Here is a 14005-nt window from a genome sequence, read left to right on the forward strand (position 1 = left end):
ATTGAAAGCACAACAATGGATGTTTGGGAACTTTAAAGAGAGAAAATCTGAGCAGAGAGAGGATGAGGGAATAAGAAGTGAAGAGATAGAGAGAGAAAGAAAGAGTTTTGTCAAATATACGAAAATGCGGCAAAACATAATGAGGCGCCTTGGACGACGTGCTTGTCAGGAGGCAGGGACAGAAATAACGCGCCCTGATGGCACGTGTCAAGTACGAACCAGTAAAGAAAGGACACATGTATGAAACGATTGGAAAGGCTATACGTGATAGCTCATGCGGAGTAAATACTCTGAAATTCTTAAAATGAAGTGGCAACGACCTTAGTTATAGGAGTAATTTTGGCTGAGAAGCTTAAAGAACTTGATTCATGGTTCTTGATCCTTAGAAAAGTGGATGATTGAATCCTGGTTATATGAAGCCGACGAGTCATGATCTCAGTCAAAAGAAGAATGAATTTTTAGCTGACATGCTATATTGACAAACGGTGTACATTCTATCACCTCAAGTTGCCGAGGTAATAAAACCTAGGGGGCAGTTGTGGGGAACTATTTTATGAATGACAACACGTGGCTAAGGTGACGCTGAAGTGTTAGCCAAGGTGCCACGTGGCCTGGTCATGTTACCAAGATGATGTCGACTAGGTCAAGGTTGTCTATAGAGTCCGAGATAAGCAGATAAGGGACAAAAGTCCTAGAACAGGAGAGGATCTTATTCTGGATAAGGATGAGGCTCAAGAAGAGTTCATCTCAATCTAGATGAGGGTCCAAGATGAGCATTGAGTCTGAGTCCATTGAAGTGAGGCTTCTAAAGGGATCAGGTCACTGCTGGTTATAAAAGCAGGGCACCCTCATGGGTCTGAGGTAAGTTCTTTTCTTGTGAATTTAAGCATAATTTGTTATCTTTGAGAGATACTGCTTTACTGACTTAATCGTCGGAGTGCCCCCGGGTGGACGAACCCCCACTGGATTTGCATCTTCTTATGCAGGTTGTTGGGTTTAATCTATTCTGGTAGTGCTCTCCAACTGAGTTTCCCGTTTGGTTATGTGGTCAAAAATCAACACCTACAACTTATATATAAGAGGGAGTTGGGTTGTGTTACGGTAGCATGGCTCTCTTTTTTGTCAAATACATAGGTTTTTTCTAGCAACAATGACCTTATCATAAAAGGTAAAAAATTTAAAACTTTACTAAAAATATTTGTAAAACCAACTCAAAATACATATATATATATATATATATATTTGGATATTAGTATTTGTCATCATTGAATAACAATAAATGTTAATATGACAAATTTATATACAATACTTTATTATCATTTCATGTGTCACAATTTTAGTGATTTAATGGGTCTCTACCATATTTATTATAAATAAAGTATTGATAGATAATGATTCAATTTGGTATCACTTGTAACCGAGTTTTTATGCCTATAACATTTTAGAATATTAGTTTGAAAAAATTAAAATAAGTTATAATTTTGTTTGGTGCAAATTTTTATATTCTTTAAGAAGAAAAAGAAGAAGTTAAACTTGTTTGGTTACACGTTATGTGCAAATATCTAACATTCACTCAAAAATTATAATTAAGACAGCAGAAATAGAGTTATTTTATCCATATGTATTAAAAGTCTTAAATAAGTTTCAAAAATTATATTTTACAACTTAAAAATGTTTGGGGAAAACACCAATAAATCCCAAGTTTAGATAGTTTGAACCATTTAGTCCTACAGTTTATTTTGTAGACTGATCCCATGTCAATGTTAATTACACTTGAGCCCACAAATGTAACGCATGGGTTGGCTGTTTGGAGGGATATATCGGGTGTTTAGGTGATGTTGTAGTTACCAAAAAGCCCAAAAGTATAGTATAACATTTTTTCCCCTTTTCCCTTTTCCCTCCATTGTGAACAAAATGGAAGCTCAAAAATGGGAACGCCAATGTTTCCTTAACGATGTTGCAGTGTTGATCCTCAGTTTGTGTGAGTTGAACGCTGGATTTGGGAACGTTACATCGAGAATTCATTATTTCTTAAATAACATTACAAAACCCCTAAAAAAACCCCTAGAAAATCATGGAAACCCCTTCAATCAAATTTACAAAGGCGAAGCGATATGGGCATTGAGACATCTTGGAGTGCGATTAACATTGAGGACATAACATCAGCGATTTAACATTAATCCGTCGACGACATAGTTGATCATGTGTTAGTGCAATGACAACAAATATGGGTGTCTTCAATGTTAGTTTGGATGTTTGTGGAACAATACGACATCATGGTAGACGCTCGAAATGGGTTTTTGTTTAATTGGTGCGTTATGTGGAGTTTTAGGTGATCTTGTTCACGTCGCAGGTTTGGGTTTACCATTGATTGTGAATGTGATGTTGTGCATGTTTGTAATGTGACAGACACATGGTTTTGTTGGTTAATGTTGTAATATTTTCACGGGTTTGGGGGTTACCAGTGATTGCAAACATGATGTTGTGCATGCATGTAATGTAACAGACACATAGAGTTGTAGCTAATGTTTGTATGATTGGGTGTGTATTTTGTAATGTTGGAGGCTAGTGGGAGGATGTATGTTTGGAAGTGTTTGTGGGGTTTGATGATAGTAGGGGGTAGTGGCTATTAATTGTCGGGAATTGTCGGATTGTGTTGATGTGATGTTATGTTATGTGGTTGGTGTTTGGTGCTAATGTTATAGGTTTTTAGTGGGAGGCTTAATGGTATGACAATGTGGCTCTGGACTGATGTTATATAGGTAAATGTGAACGTTACAATCCACACACCTCCCCAGGAAAATGCGAATGATTTAACATCAATAATGTTGTAGTAAGTAACATCAATAATCTCCATAATCACTCCACAAAATCCCCAAAAAAAATAGAAATGTTAAATCATACCTTATCCATATACACTCAATCCCAAAAAAACGTAAGGCAAACAAGTAAACTCAAATATTACTGAATCAAATCAATAACACATACTACAAATAAAAATGACTATTTGATTTATAAAAAAACATGTAGGATTAAATAGACTAACATTTTCCCAAATGGGATTTATGAGTAATTTTTCCAAAATGTTTCTCATTTTTTTTATTTTGTCAAATTAGTTGAAAATGAAATAAATTCTAATCTAAAATTGCAATCAAACATAATTAGTGAATTTCTTATTACATAATTGATTTATAAGTGTTATCAGAAGAGACTAAAATTATAAACAAAATTACAAAATTGTCCAAGCCCAAAAAAAAAAAAAAAAAAAGACAGGCAAAAAGGAAAAACAAAAAAGAGAGCCATGCTATAGCACAACCCAACTACCTCTTATATATATACTAGTTTACACAGGCCCATGCAAGGCACGGGTTATTATTACAGTATGTTTAAATTTATATTTTAATAATTTTTTAAAAATTACAATATTATTTTATAAAATTGAATAGAATAAATCATTAGATATATGATAAAATTATGCGATATGATATGTATTATTTTTTGATTTATTATACACCCAATCATGTCGACTACAATTCTATTACCATGTCATTTTAGGTGAATTTATGAATTTTTAACATTTCTAATAAAAAATAATGGTGTGTAGCTTTTCTCAACAGATAATATAAAACAAATATTAAGATAATTCTCCTATCTAAAAAAAACTACTAAGATAATTCACTGAATTAATAAATAAGTAGAAACAAATGACTAATTTTATTAATACATAAGTTATATTCGCATAACAAATGACCAATTTTATTAATAAGTAAATTAACAATTTTTAATTGTATGAAAAATATTTTTCAGTTAACCATTTTGTTAATAAATAAATCATTAAGTCAATTAACAGTTTTTAATGATATGAGAAAATATTTTTTAATAAACAATTTTGATAATTCATTATTGCATAGAAGAATAGTTTTTTTTTCTCCCTGAGTATTGTGTTACATTAAAATTTATAACAAACAATAGTTGTAATATCTAGTATTATAGGATCAATTTATATTTTAAACAAACCTTATGTGTGTATTTGTAATTTGTTAAAAAAATAAAAGAATTATGTTTCATAATTGACTAAGAATGTTTGTGTAATTACGAAAAATTTGTTGCATAATTGACTAAGAATGTTTTCGTAATTACGAAAAAAAAAATCATTCAACATATAGGCCATCCCATATTTGAAGAAAAACACAACAAAATTAAAATTTTACGATTATTAGATCGATTTAATTTTTTTATGGATCACATACATAGAGCGTCCTACAGAATGAATGATTAAATTACTAAAATGGGATCCATGATAGGATCCACAAACTCCTAAGCCCAACCCTTAAGTAAACACCATAAAAATTATGGGATTAGTAAAATTAACTTTTTTGGACAAAATAATAATTGTGATAGTCTACATGGATGTGCGTTGTACAGTCATCATGCGAATGGTAAAAAAAGGGAAAAATAGAGGGCAAAATGGGAACAAAAAGACAAGCCAAAGCAATTCTTATGGGTGCGTCTATTTACACACCACTAATTTACGCATCCCACACCATTTTTTAAAAAAAAATTAATTACTATTCTGTCCATAAAAGGAATTACCAAAATATCGTCTTCTACTTTCTCTCTTTTCTCTCTCCTTCGAAACCCTAATCAGTAGCTCCTCCTCTTGCCACTCCCGCCGCCAATGACTTCCCCACCTCTTGCTACTATAAACCCCTCTCCCTCATCCTCCCGCAGCCGCCAGCGCATCTACCACCTTCTCTCTCCGTCGCAAGCACTTGCTCACAACTTAGATTCTGCGATTTTCCCTTCCGGTAAATTGCACCTCTCTCTCTGTGTCACAACCCAAACTCGCCCCTAAAAGTTTGGTCCATGACCGGAAGTTTGGTCCATGACCGGCCTGTACGTAGACCTCAAAATAAAATTTTACGAATACTTATCCAAATACGGGGCCTTAAGCGGATGCAAATATCAATATAAGATAACATCCATTGAGCTTGTTCATATATGATGGCTTAAATATATTTAAGCATTTAAATACACTTCCATATTTACATATACAATCACAAAACCTATATAGATCTCACACACACACTTATATAAGACTCCATAAATTACATAAATCCCAGGAATCAAAATTAAGGCCTCAACACGGAGGCATACCCCAGACGGCTTGACAAAGAGACGGACCTTGATACAATTCTAGTGTTGGTCCCCAAAGGCTCACCTACATAAAAATATACATAACAACGGAGTGAACAGGGCTCAGTGAATAATAGTAGGTAAGGGATTTAAATGAATAACATGATTTACAACACATATAGGCACATAAGTCACATGTTTGATCTTGTTCCGTAAACGTTTCCTTAACGGCCTTGGGCCAAATATATGCACAAAACGGCCTCAAGCCGAACATATTATACAGAACGGCCTCAGGCCCAACATATTATACAGAATGGCCTCAGGCCCACATCTCGACAGCTGTCCACACATTGGAGGGTAGGTAGAACATCGACATGTACACTACCTTCCTTGGCCTCTGGCCATGAATCATAATCAATTCGAATCATATTAGGGTCGGTGAGACATCGGCATGTCATCACCTCCTTCAGTCTTAGAGTTGTCCACACTCCGTGGCTTATAACTGAACGGCCTTGGGCCCATCACTAGCATAGCAGAACGACCTCCGATTCTTAAGGATATCTTGCTCAATAACACACATAAGTTTTCCAGTTATTCACCATAAGGAAACATAGCTTACTTATGCATAACAGAACGCCATTGATAACTATTAGCAGTAAATGAAACAGAACATTACACTGCTATTACTCACCGTGATGGCTCCCGGTAATAATGGGACGATGTCCTTGTCTTGACCTACAAACACGATGCACAAAACATAATATAAGATACAACCAATCTCTTTGTTGTTCTTTAATCAATTAGCCAAAGTAGTTCTAAACTCATTAGTCCTCAATAGGTTAAAATCCATGTATCAGAAAATAGGAGAAATCGATAGAAAAAAGGCTTAGACGAAGAAATGGCATAAAATCGGTAGATAGAAAGTGAACAATCGTCACTAATTTGGGTGCATCTATTTTTGTACTAATAATGTGAGAGTGAGGCCACCACCATTGGAAACTAGACTTCCGGGGCTTGATTTTAGGCTCAAGAATCACTCAAAACGGAGTCCGGATGCAAAACATGTGCTTATTTAAAGTTGACTGAGCAGGGCTGCCTCGCACATGCGGGAAACTTGGCCGCACGTGCGGGAATTGGGCCGCACGTGTGGGACCACGTGCCTTTTTAGCAGAATCTGGAAATGGATAGCCGCACATACAGGAAGACCCGCCGCACTGCGGCTCTGGGTCAGTTTTGCTGTCCGAAAATGTTGTTTGCTCTTACTCTTGCTCTTTCCATTTCTAAGCTTGGTTTCCAACTCAAATCACCCAAAACATGTACAATTGTCCCACAACATGATAAACTATCATCATTCAAGTGTAATCCATTTTAAACAAATCATCTTTGCCTCAAGTTCAAGATCAATGCTTTACCTTTCATAATTTGCAAGTTCCCAAATCATAACTCACAACACACTTGATCCTTACATAACCTTATCGTATAGACAATCTAGGGTTCATTCACTTGGTATTTATGAAGTTGAGTTCCAATCACAACCAAAATCATAGAACCCAAGGTATCACTTCTTAAATTAAGTTCAATTAAATACATACTTAGAACCCTAACTTAAATGGGTCTCAAATCTTTCCATATCATCATGATTTCGTGAAATTGATGCTTTAAACATAAGGATTCAAGGTAGATTGTCATACCTTAGCTTAATCTTTGTCTTTCTCTTAGTTCTCTTCAATTTCCCCAAACCTCCATGGTTGATCTCCTTCCTCTCTCTTCAATCTCTTCAAGTTTATCTTCAAGCTCCCATGGATGGTGAGCTCTCTCTCTCTGTTTCTATCTCTCTCTCTCTCTTCTTAGAGAAGCTTTGTCTCCCTTCTCTCTCTCTCTCTCTCACGGTTCTCTTCCCCCTTCTCTTAGATATTTTTTGGACTCCACTTAATGAGTTCAACAACTCATATGACATATATATATATATACATAAAAGCTTCCACAAATATGAAGGGCCGAACACGCCCTTATGAATTGCACAAAATCAAATTTCAATTAAACTTCCCAGATGACTCTAAACATTATGTTGATCATAAATATGTCATCTGTTCTGGTTTCTGAAGCCTCTAAGGCCTTCAATTTGCAGTACAAAGTTAACCACCCAAACATGCATTAACGAATCAAGCGAATTAAATTGCCAATTAATTTTCCCAAGTAGCTCTAAAAATTCCCATTAACATATGCAAGTACTCAATTTTGATTTCTGAACCCATAAAGGTCGGTAATTTTAGTTTCAAGGTCGTAACTCAACAGATAATATTTCAATTCAAAAGATATAATCACGTCAAAGCACATTAACTCATAGGTAAATAAAGATAATTCCTTATGCGCATTTTGGGGTTGTTACACACACTGTCTCTCTCTCTCTCTCTCTCTCTCTCTCTCTCTCTCTCTCTCTTATGCTTTTGTGGAAGGGGGTTTTGGTGGCGATGGAAATGGGGTGGAAGATCTATGGTGCCATTGTAAACCCTAGCCGGCGCCGGTGATGACGCCACCACCCCCACCAGCATCGTGCCATCCTCCCCACCCCTCTGTGCCACCCTTGCAACACCTCTCCCGTCAGTTTCCCTCCCCAGCCCCCTCCCTTCAATACCGTCCCCCTTACCATTCTTTCCCTTTGCCTCTGAAACCCTGAATATTTACCCTCTGAAACCCTAGATCTGAAGTGGAAGAGGCTAAGGGCAGATCGCAATGGTGGCTTGTAGAAGAGAGGGCAAGGGGGAGGGGCTACACCGGCGTCGGCGACAGAGCTGGGTTGTAGATGATGGTAGCGGGGTGTGTGTGATTAAGCGTAAAAATGAAACATTGTGATGTGTATTGAACAAATTTATTATTTATTAAATTATTAAAGGCATGAATTAAGTACTAGTGTGTCTTGAGATGAAATATGGTGTGTAAATAGAGACACCCAATTCTTATGTATAGATATATATATATATATATATATATATATATTAGTGTATAGATACTAACAATGAATTCGTACTATGCACGAAACAAAACAATAAATTTAATTATATAAATTTTTATCAGAGCCTAAGTATTTTATTATGGTGCGTTACATGTATACATAGCTATTAGTAAAAATTTAATTTGGGCTAAATTGACAGTGTTGATTCGATAGAGAAATTAAAATTTCACAAATAGCAAATACGTTAAGCAATTGTGGTTGGTGTTCTATACCTTAACAGATTCAAAAAAAAAAATGGAGATTGTAACATGAAAAACAAAGTAAAACAACAACTAAAACTTAATTAATAATACTCAAACTTGTTACTTAATTAAAGAATCAAAGTACAAGTCTTAAGAATTACAATCGACAAGTCTTGAACAAGTTATAAGAATTGGAACTAACTGTTAAAAATTCCTAGCTACATGTACTGCACTACTGCTAGATAAGTTACACTACTCTTAGATTTCACAAGTGTTATGAATTGAGTTGAAAGTCTTTTTACTCATCTTCTCTTTGCTTATTTATAGACTCCACCGACAATTTCAATAAACTGTTTAGTGCAATTTTTATTCTCTTCATGTACATTGCCACGATTGCCACGTAAAAGAAAATGGTGATTTCCTCAACTCTTGCAGGATGTGGTGCCACCCTTTGATGCTTTTAATGTGGGCAACTAACTTGTAGAAAACGTATTGCTGCCATATGTCCTGCAAAAAATAAATAATAATAATAAATATAAATGTGACCATATAAATTAAAAAGATGATTTGTTATTTGAATCGACATACCATAAACAATAGACCACAACCAATTAGGTTATATTTGACCTATTAACAAGTCACAATCGACAAAAAATAAAATATGGTGTCAATAGTAACATTTGAAATTTATCAAATAATATTTAAGAGGAATTAGATGTAGGTGGAAGTTAGGGGGAAAAAAAAAATTACTAACATATGGAGGGGTATAAGTAACACTTATACCCTCATACCCTCATAACCTTTCATTTACACCTCACTACAGATACAATTATACTTTCATAGATCTATAAATTGTTTCTCCAATTTTCACTTCTATGTAATTTCTTCTAATATTTACCACTTACATAAACAATTCTATACACCTTGGGCAGCTCCTAAAAACTCGTCTTTTTGGGCACGTAAGTGGTTGTTACGCAGACGGAACCAAGCTTAGACCACAAAATGGGGTGTCTCTATTTATGCACCACATTTTATCTGAAGGCACATCACTTACTTAATGCACACCAAATAGAATTTTAACTTTATTATTTTTGCTCAATACACACCATCCATTTTCAAATATACCAACAATATCCTCATCTTCTACAACCACCCCACCAACCCTAACCCTAGCCGCCGCCACTCACCACAGGCCGTCGCCTCTCTCTCTTTCTTCTCCAGCGAATCTCTTCCTCACTCCTCCATCCATCACTCTCCTTGCCTTACCGCTTCCAACCACACTCCCAACCCTTTTCCACCCGCTTCTTCCCTCCACTACCGGCTCAACCACCTCCTCACCATCGCCGTCACAACCTCTCATCCCATCCCATCTCATATCCTACTTCTTCTTCTCTCTCTAAAAACTACCAAACCTACCGTCACCACTGCAACCCTCCTTCTACAAAGATCTTCTCCAACCCATCGGAGAGGAGCTTCTCGTCGAAGACAACTGCAGCGGCAAAGCTTCAAATCAGAGCTTGAAATCCTAGATCGAAGCTTTGAATCTGGTTTGCATGATCAAACTCCTGCAAGCCCTAGATCTAGATTTGAAAACCCTAAGATTCTCTCTCTCTCTCTCTCTTTCTCTCTTTGCAACAGCGAAAAACGAGCCATGGCAGAAGTGGAAGACTGGGTGTAGACACCCTATTTTTGACCGACCTTAAGACTCAGACGTCATCATTTAAGCGCTCGATGATTATGCATATTTGTGCTTGTTTCGAGTTTCCGGAGTTTTCGGCTAAGCGCCTTGCCTCCAAGCCTCTAAACTCTGTGTTTTGGCTCAGTTTGCGGACCAAGCGTTGTTGACCTTGCCTGGAGGAAGAGAGAGGTCCGTAGACCACTTTTTGTGGTCGTAGACCACTTTTCCCTCTGGTAGGCCAGTTTTCGATTTTCGGAGCCTTCGGCCACGCGCCTTGTCTTGGGACCGCTTAACGTTCTCCTCTTGGCTTGGTTTTCGAACCATGCCTTGTTGCCTTCGCCTAGAGGGTCACTGAGTTCTGGGAGACCACTTTTGGTGCCCGTAGACTACTTTTCGAGGCTTCCGGCTGCGTGCCTCGACCCCCGGACTTTCGTCTTTCATCATTTTTGGTTTGTTTTTGGCACAACCTTGTTTTCCTTGCTTGGAGGGTGGAATGAGGGTGGGAGACCGGTTTCTCTTCCCGTAGACCACTTTTCTTCCCCACCAGCCAGTTTTCTTCCCTGTAGACCACTTTTGGTGGTCTACAAGTGGTTTGCAGCTAGAAAGAGTGGTCTCCCACCATGCCACCACCTTGTTTTTTATGTGCAGACCCTTTCTCTCCCTGGCCAACCACTTTCATTTTTGGGAGACCACTTTCACTGGTCGGCCGACCATTGTAAGTAGCTAGCCAACCACTTCAAGTGGTCGGCTATTTTCTAGCACCTTCTTGAAGATCTTTTCTTGCCAGCTATGCCAGCTGGTGAGCACAGAAGCCATCCTCCATACACGTGTATGGAGGGATGGCTTGGAGCTCTTAGCATCCTCAACAAGTTTGTTGCTTGTTCTTCTATATAAGGGAGATCCTCTCTCCCTTCTCTAGGTTCAGAATATTGGCATTGAGATATAGATACACTCATATCTCTATTTTGCTCCCTTCCTCTCTTATTTGTGCTAAAAAGTCCATTTTCTTCTTACCTTTTCACACAAACACATAGTGAAACACCATACTATTGTTGTTGAGGCACCTTGAGGTTCTTTTTGGATTGGTTTTAGCTCAAAAAGGTTGCTAGAGTTGCAGCTTTGAAGTGGTTCTACAAGGGTGAGCTTCTAACCCTTTAAACCTTGGTTTTTGATTAAGCTTTTGGACCTATTTGCATGTTGATTTAGGCCTAACTCTTAACTACAAAAAGTTCTAATTTCACATGATTGAAATGTTTGTTTAAGGCCTTGTTGGTGTTGGGGGTGTTCTACCTCCTCTTGTGCCTTGTTTGGCTTTGTTTTGCACCATCACTTTAGGCCTTTGAGATCACTTTCTCTTGGCCTTTTAACCACTGAAATCCAGAGGATTTTCAATGGTAAAAATTGTGTTTTGAGGTCTTAATAAGAGAGGGTCATCCCCTCTTCTTGTGTCTTGTATGCTTACCTTGTATGCCTCATGTTTGAGAATGTTTGTTAAGCTTGTGTTGGCTTGCTCTCAACATATTCTTGGCCTTATTTCAGTATGGCATACCACAGTTTTGGCTTGGTTTGGTCATCCCTTGCATGCTTTATGCACTTGTAGTGTAATTCTTACAAACTAGCCTTGTTTTCCTTATGAAGTAGCATGTCATTCTAGCATGTTTTGGCTTAACTCCAAGAAGCTTTTGGCCATGTTTTACCATGCTTAAGGTCTAATTTGTGTTTTTTTGGTCATGCATGCATTGCTTTGTATAGCCATGGTTCAATCTAGCTCACTAGCTTTGAGTTTCCAAGCCACTAGCATGCATTGCTTGGACTATTTTCATGATTTGGCATCATTTCATATATGATTTCTGTGCATGTAGTGTGGTCATACACTCGTATATGTCACTCTTTCAATGCATTGGAGAGTTTGTGCTTTATGCCTTAAACATGAGCCATTGTGTATGCCTTCATGCCTAAGCTTGCGAGCTATCATTTCAATGTGTTTTTGGGGTTGTTTTGCCATGATATAACTCTAATTTTTGTTGGCGAAGCCATCCCATGCTTGGTTTTGGTAGATGTAATGTAATCCTCCATATTGGCCTTGCATATTCCATGCTTCATGCCTGCATGCTAGCTTGTTTTGGCTCTAATCCATACATGTTTTAGCATCATTTTGACATGCTCTAGGAGTGTTTTGGGTTTCCTTGGCCATATGCTTCATGTATTGCATAGCTATAGTGCAAGTGCCTATGCTAGTTTCAAGCTTTGAGCCTCCTAGCATGCTTCATTTGTGACATGTACATGATTTGGCATCATTTACCATGTTGTTTCAGAGCATATAGTATTGCCATGCTCCCACTTCTTTCATTCTTTGAGTGCCTTTAAAGGTTGTGCATTATTACCTTGTTTGTGGCCTAGCTTGTATGCATGCATGCCTTGCCTTTTGAGCTCCCGTCTCAGCATGTTTTGGTCTTGGTTTTGACCTATTTGAGCTTTGTTTGTGGCTGGTTCATCCATTTGTACCATGCATTGCATGCCATACTTGTGTTGTTTGAGTGGTTTGGCACCATTTCATACTTGATTTCAATGCTTATAGTGTTGTCACACTTCCACATTTGTCACTCCTTGAGCACTTTTGAGAGTTATGCTTTTATGCTTAGTTAGGGGGCTAGAGCATGTGCATGTTTTGTTTTGCATTTCATGCCATCATTTCAACATTTTGGCCACTGTTTTGGGCATGGTTGAGATCTGTGCATATTCGGTTTAAGTCCATATAGCATGTTTGTTTGCATGTTGTTCGCACGTTGTTACATTCCATGTTGTTTGCATGTGCATGCATTGCATAGTGTGTGCATGCCTTGCATTGTGTTTAGAATTTTGTGCATGCCCTTCTAGCATTGGTTGCATTGCTTTGTTGTTTGCATGCTTATGTTGCATAGCATTGTGTTTGCATGCCATTAGCATTGTTAGGTTGAGCATTGGTTGCACTACATTGTGTTTACATGCTTGTTGCATTGCCTCATGTTTGCATGCTTGTTTCATTGCATTGTTGTTTGCTTGCATGCATTGTGTAGACACCCCATTTTTGACCGTCCTCAAGACTTGGACGTCACTGTTTGAACACAAGGTGATCTTCCATGTTTGTGTTCGTTTGGAGTTCCCGGAGGCCTTGGCTCGCGCGCCTTGCCTCAAGATCCCCGAACTCGACCGTTTAGTGTCTGGTTTTGCACCAAACACTTGCATCTTGCCTTTGAGAGGCAAGGTGGGGCTTGTAGACCATCCCCACCCACCACCGGCAGTGGCTAGATGCCACCGGCTGGTTTTTGCTGCCACCGGCAATATAGTTTGCCGGCCGGCACTCTTTGTTGCCGGTCAGCACTATTTTTTGCCGACCGGCACTCTTTTTGGCCAAGATGGCATTTTTTGCCGGCCGATTGCTGTTCATCTGCTTTTGCAGAAATTTTTAGACAGCTGTATTGCTTTTGCTCCTTTCCATACACGTGTATGGAAGGATCTCCCTCTTGCAAAGCTTGTCTTGTAAGCTTTACAAGAGGGATATAGAGAGAGGCTCTCTCTAAGGCAAAAGGGAGAGCTCTTAGACATTTTTGAGGAGAAAATACAAAGGAGAGCTCTGGTTTTTCTAGGGTTAGGGTTAGATACATTCACCTATCTCTCTTTTCCTCTCATTTTGTACACTAGGTGTTTTGTGTCTCATTATTGCACACAAACAGCTAGTGTTTCACCTTCCTCTTGGAGCTGAGGTTCTAAAGAGTGTGTTTTGAAGCTTTGGTGTTGGATTCAAGCTCAAGGAGGCCATTGGAGCACCATTGTTGAAGAGGACTACAAGGGTGAGAAACTAGTCCCTTTTCCCCCCATTTTTGCATTGATTTTCTACTAGTCTTAGAGCTGTTTTTGTGATTATTGTATAACATAAAAAAGTTCTATTTTTAAGCCCTCTTTGTTGTTTATTAAGAGTGTTTTGTTGTTTGAGGGTTGTTGACCACCCTTAGGCCT

The sequence above is a fragment of the Camellia sinensis genome, chromosome 8 (genome assembly GCF_055761805.1).
Source record: "Camellia sinensis isolate YWXY chromosome 8, ASM5576180v1, whole genome shotgun sequence".
Lineage (NCBI taxonomy): Eukaryota > Viridiplantae > Streptophyta > Magnoliopsida > Ericales > Theaceae > Camellia > Camellia sinensis.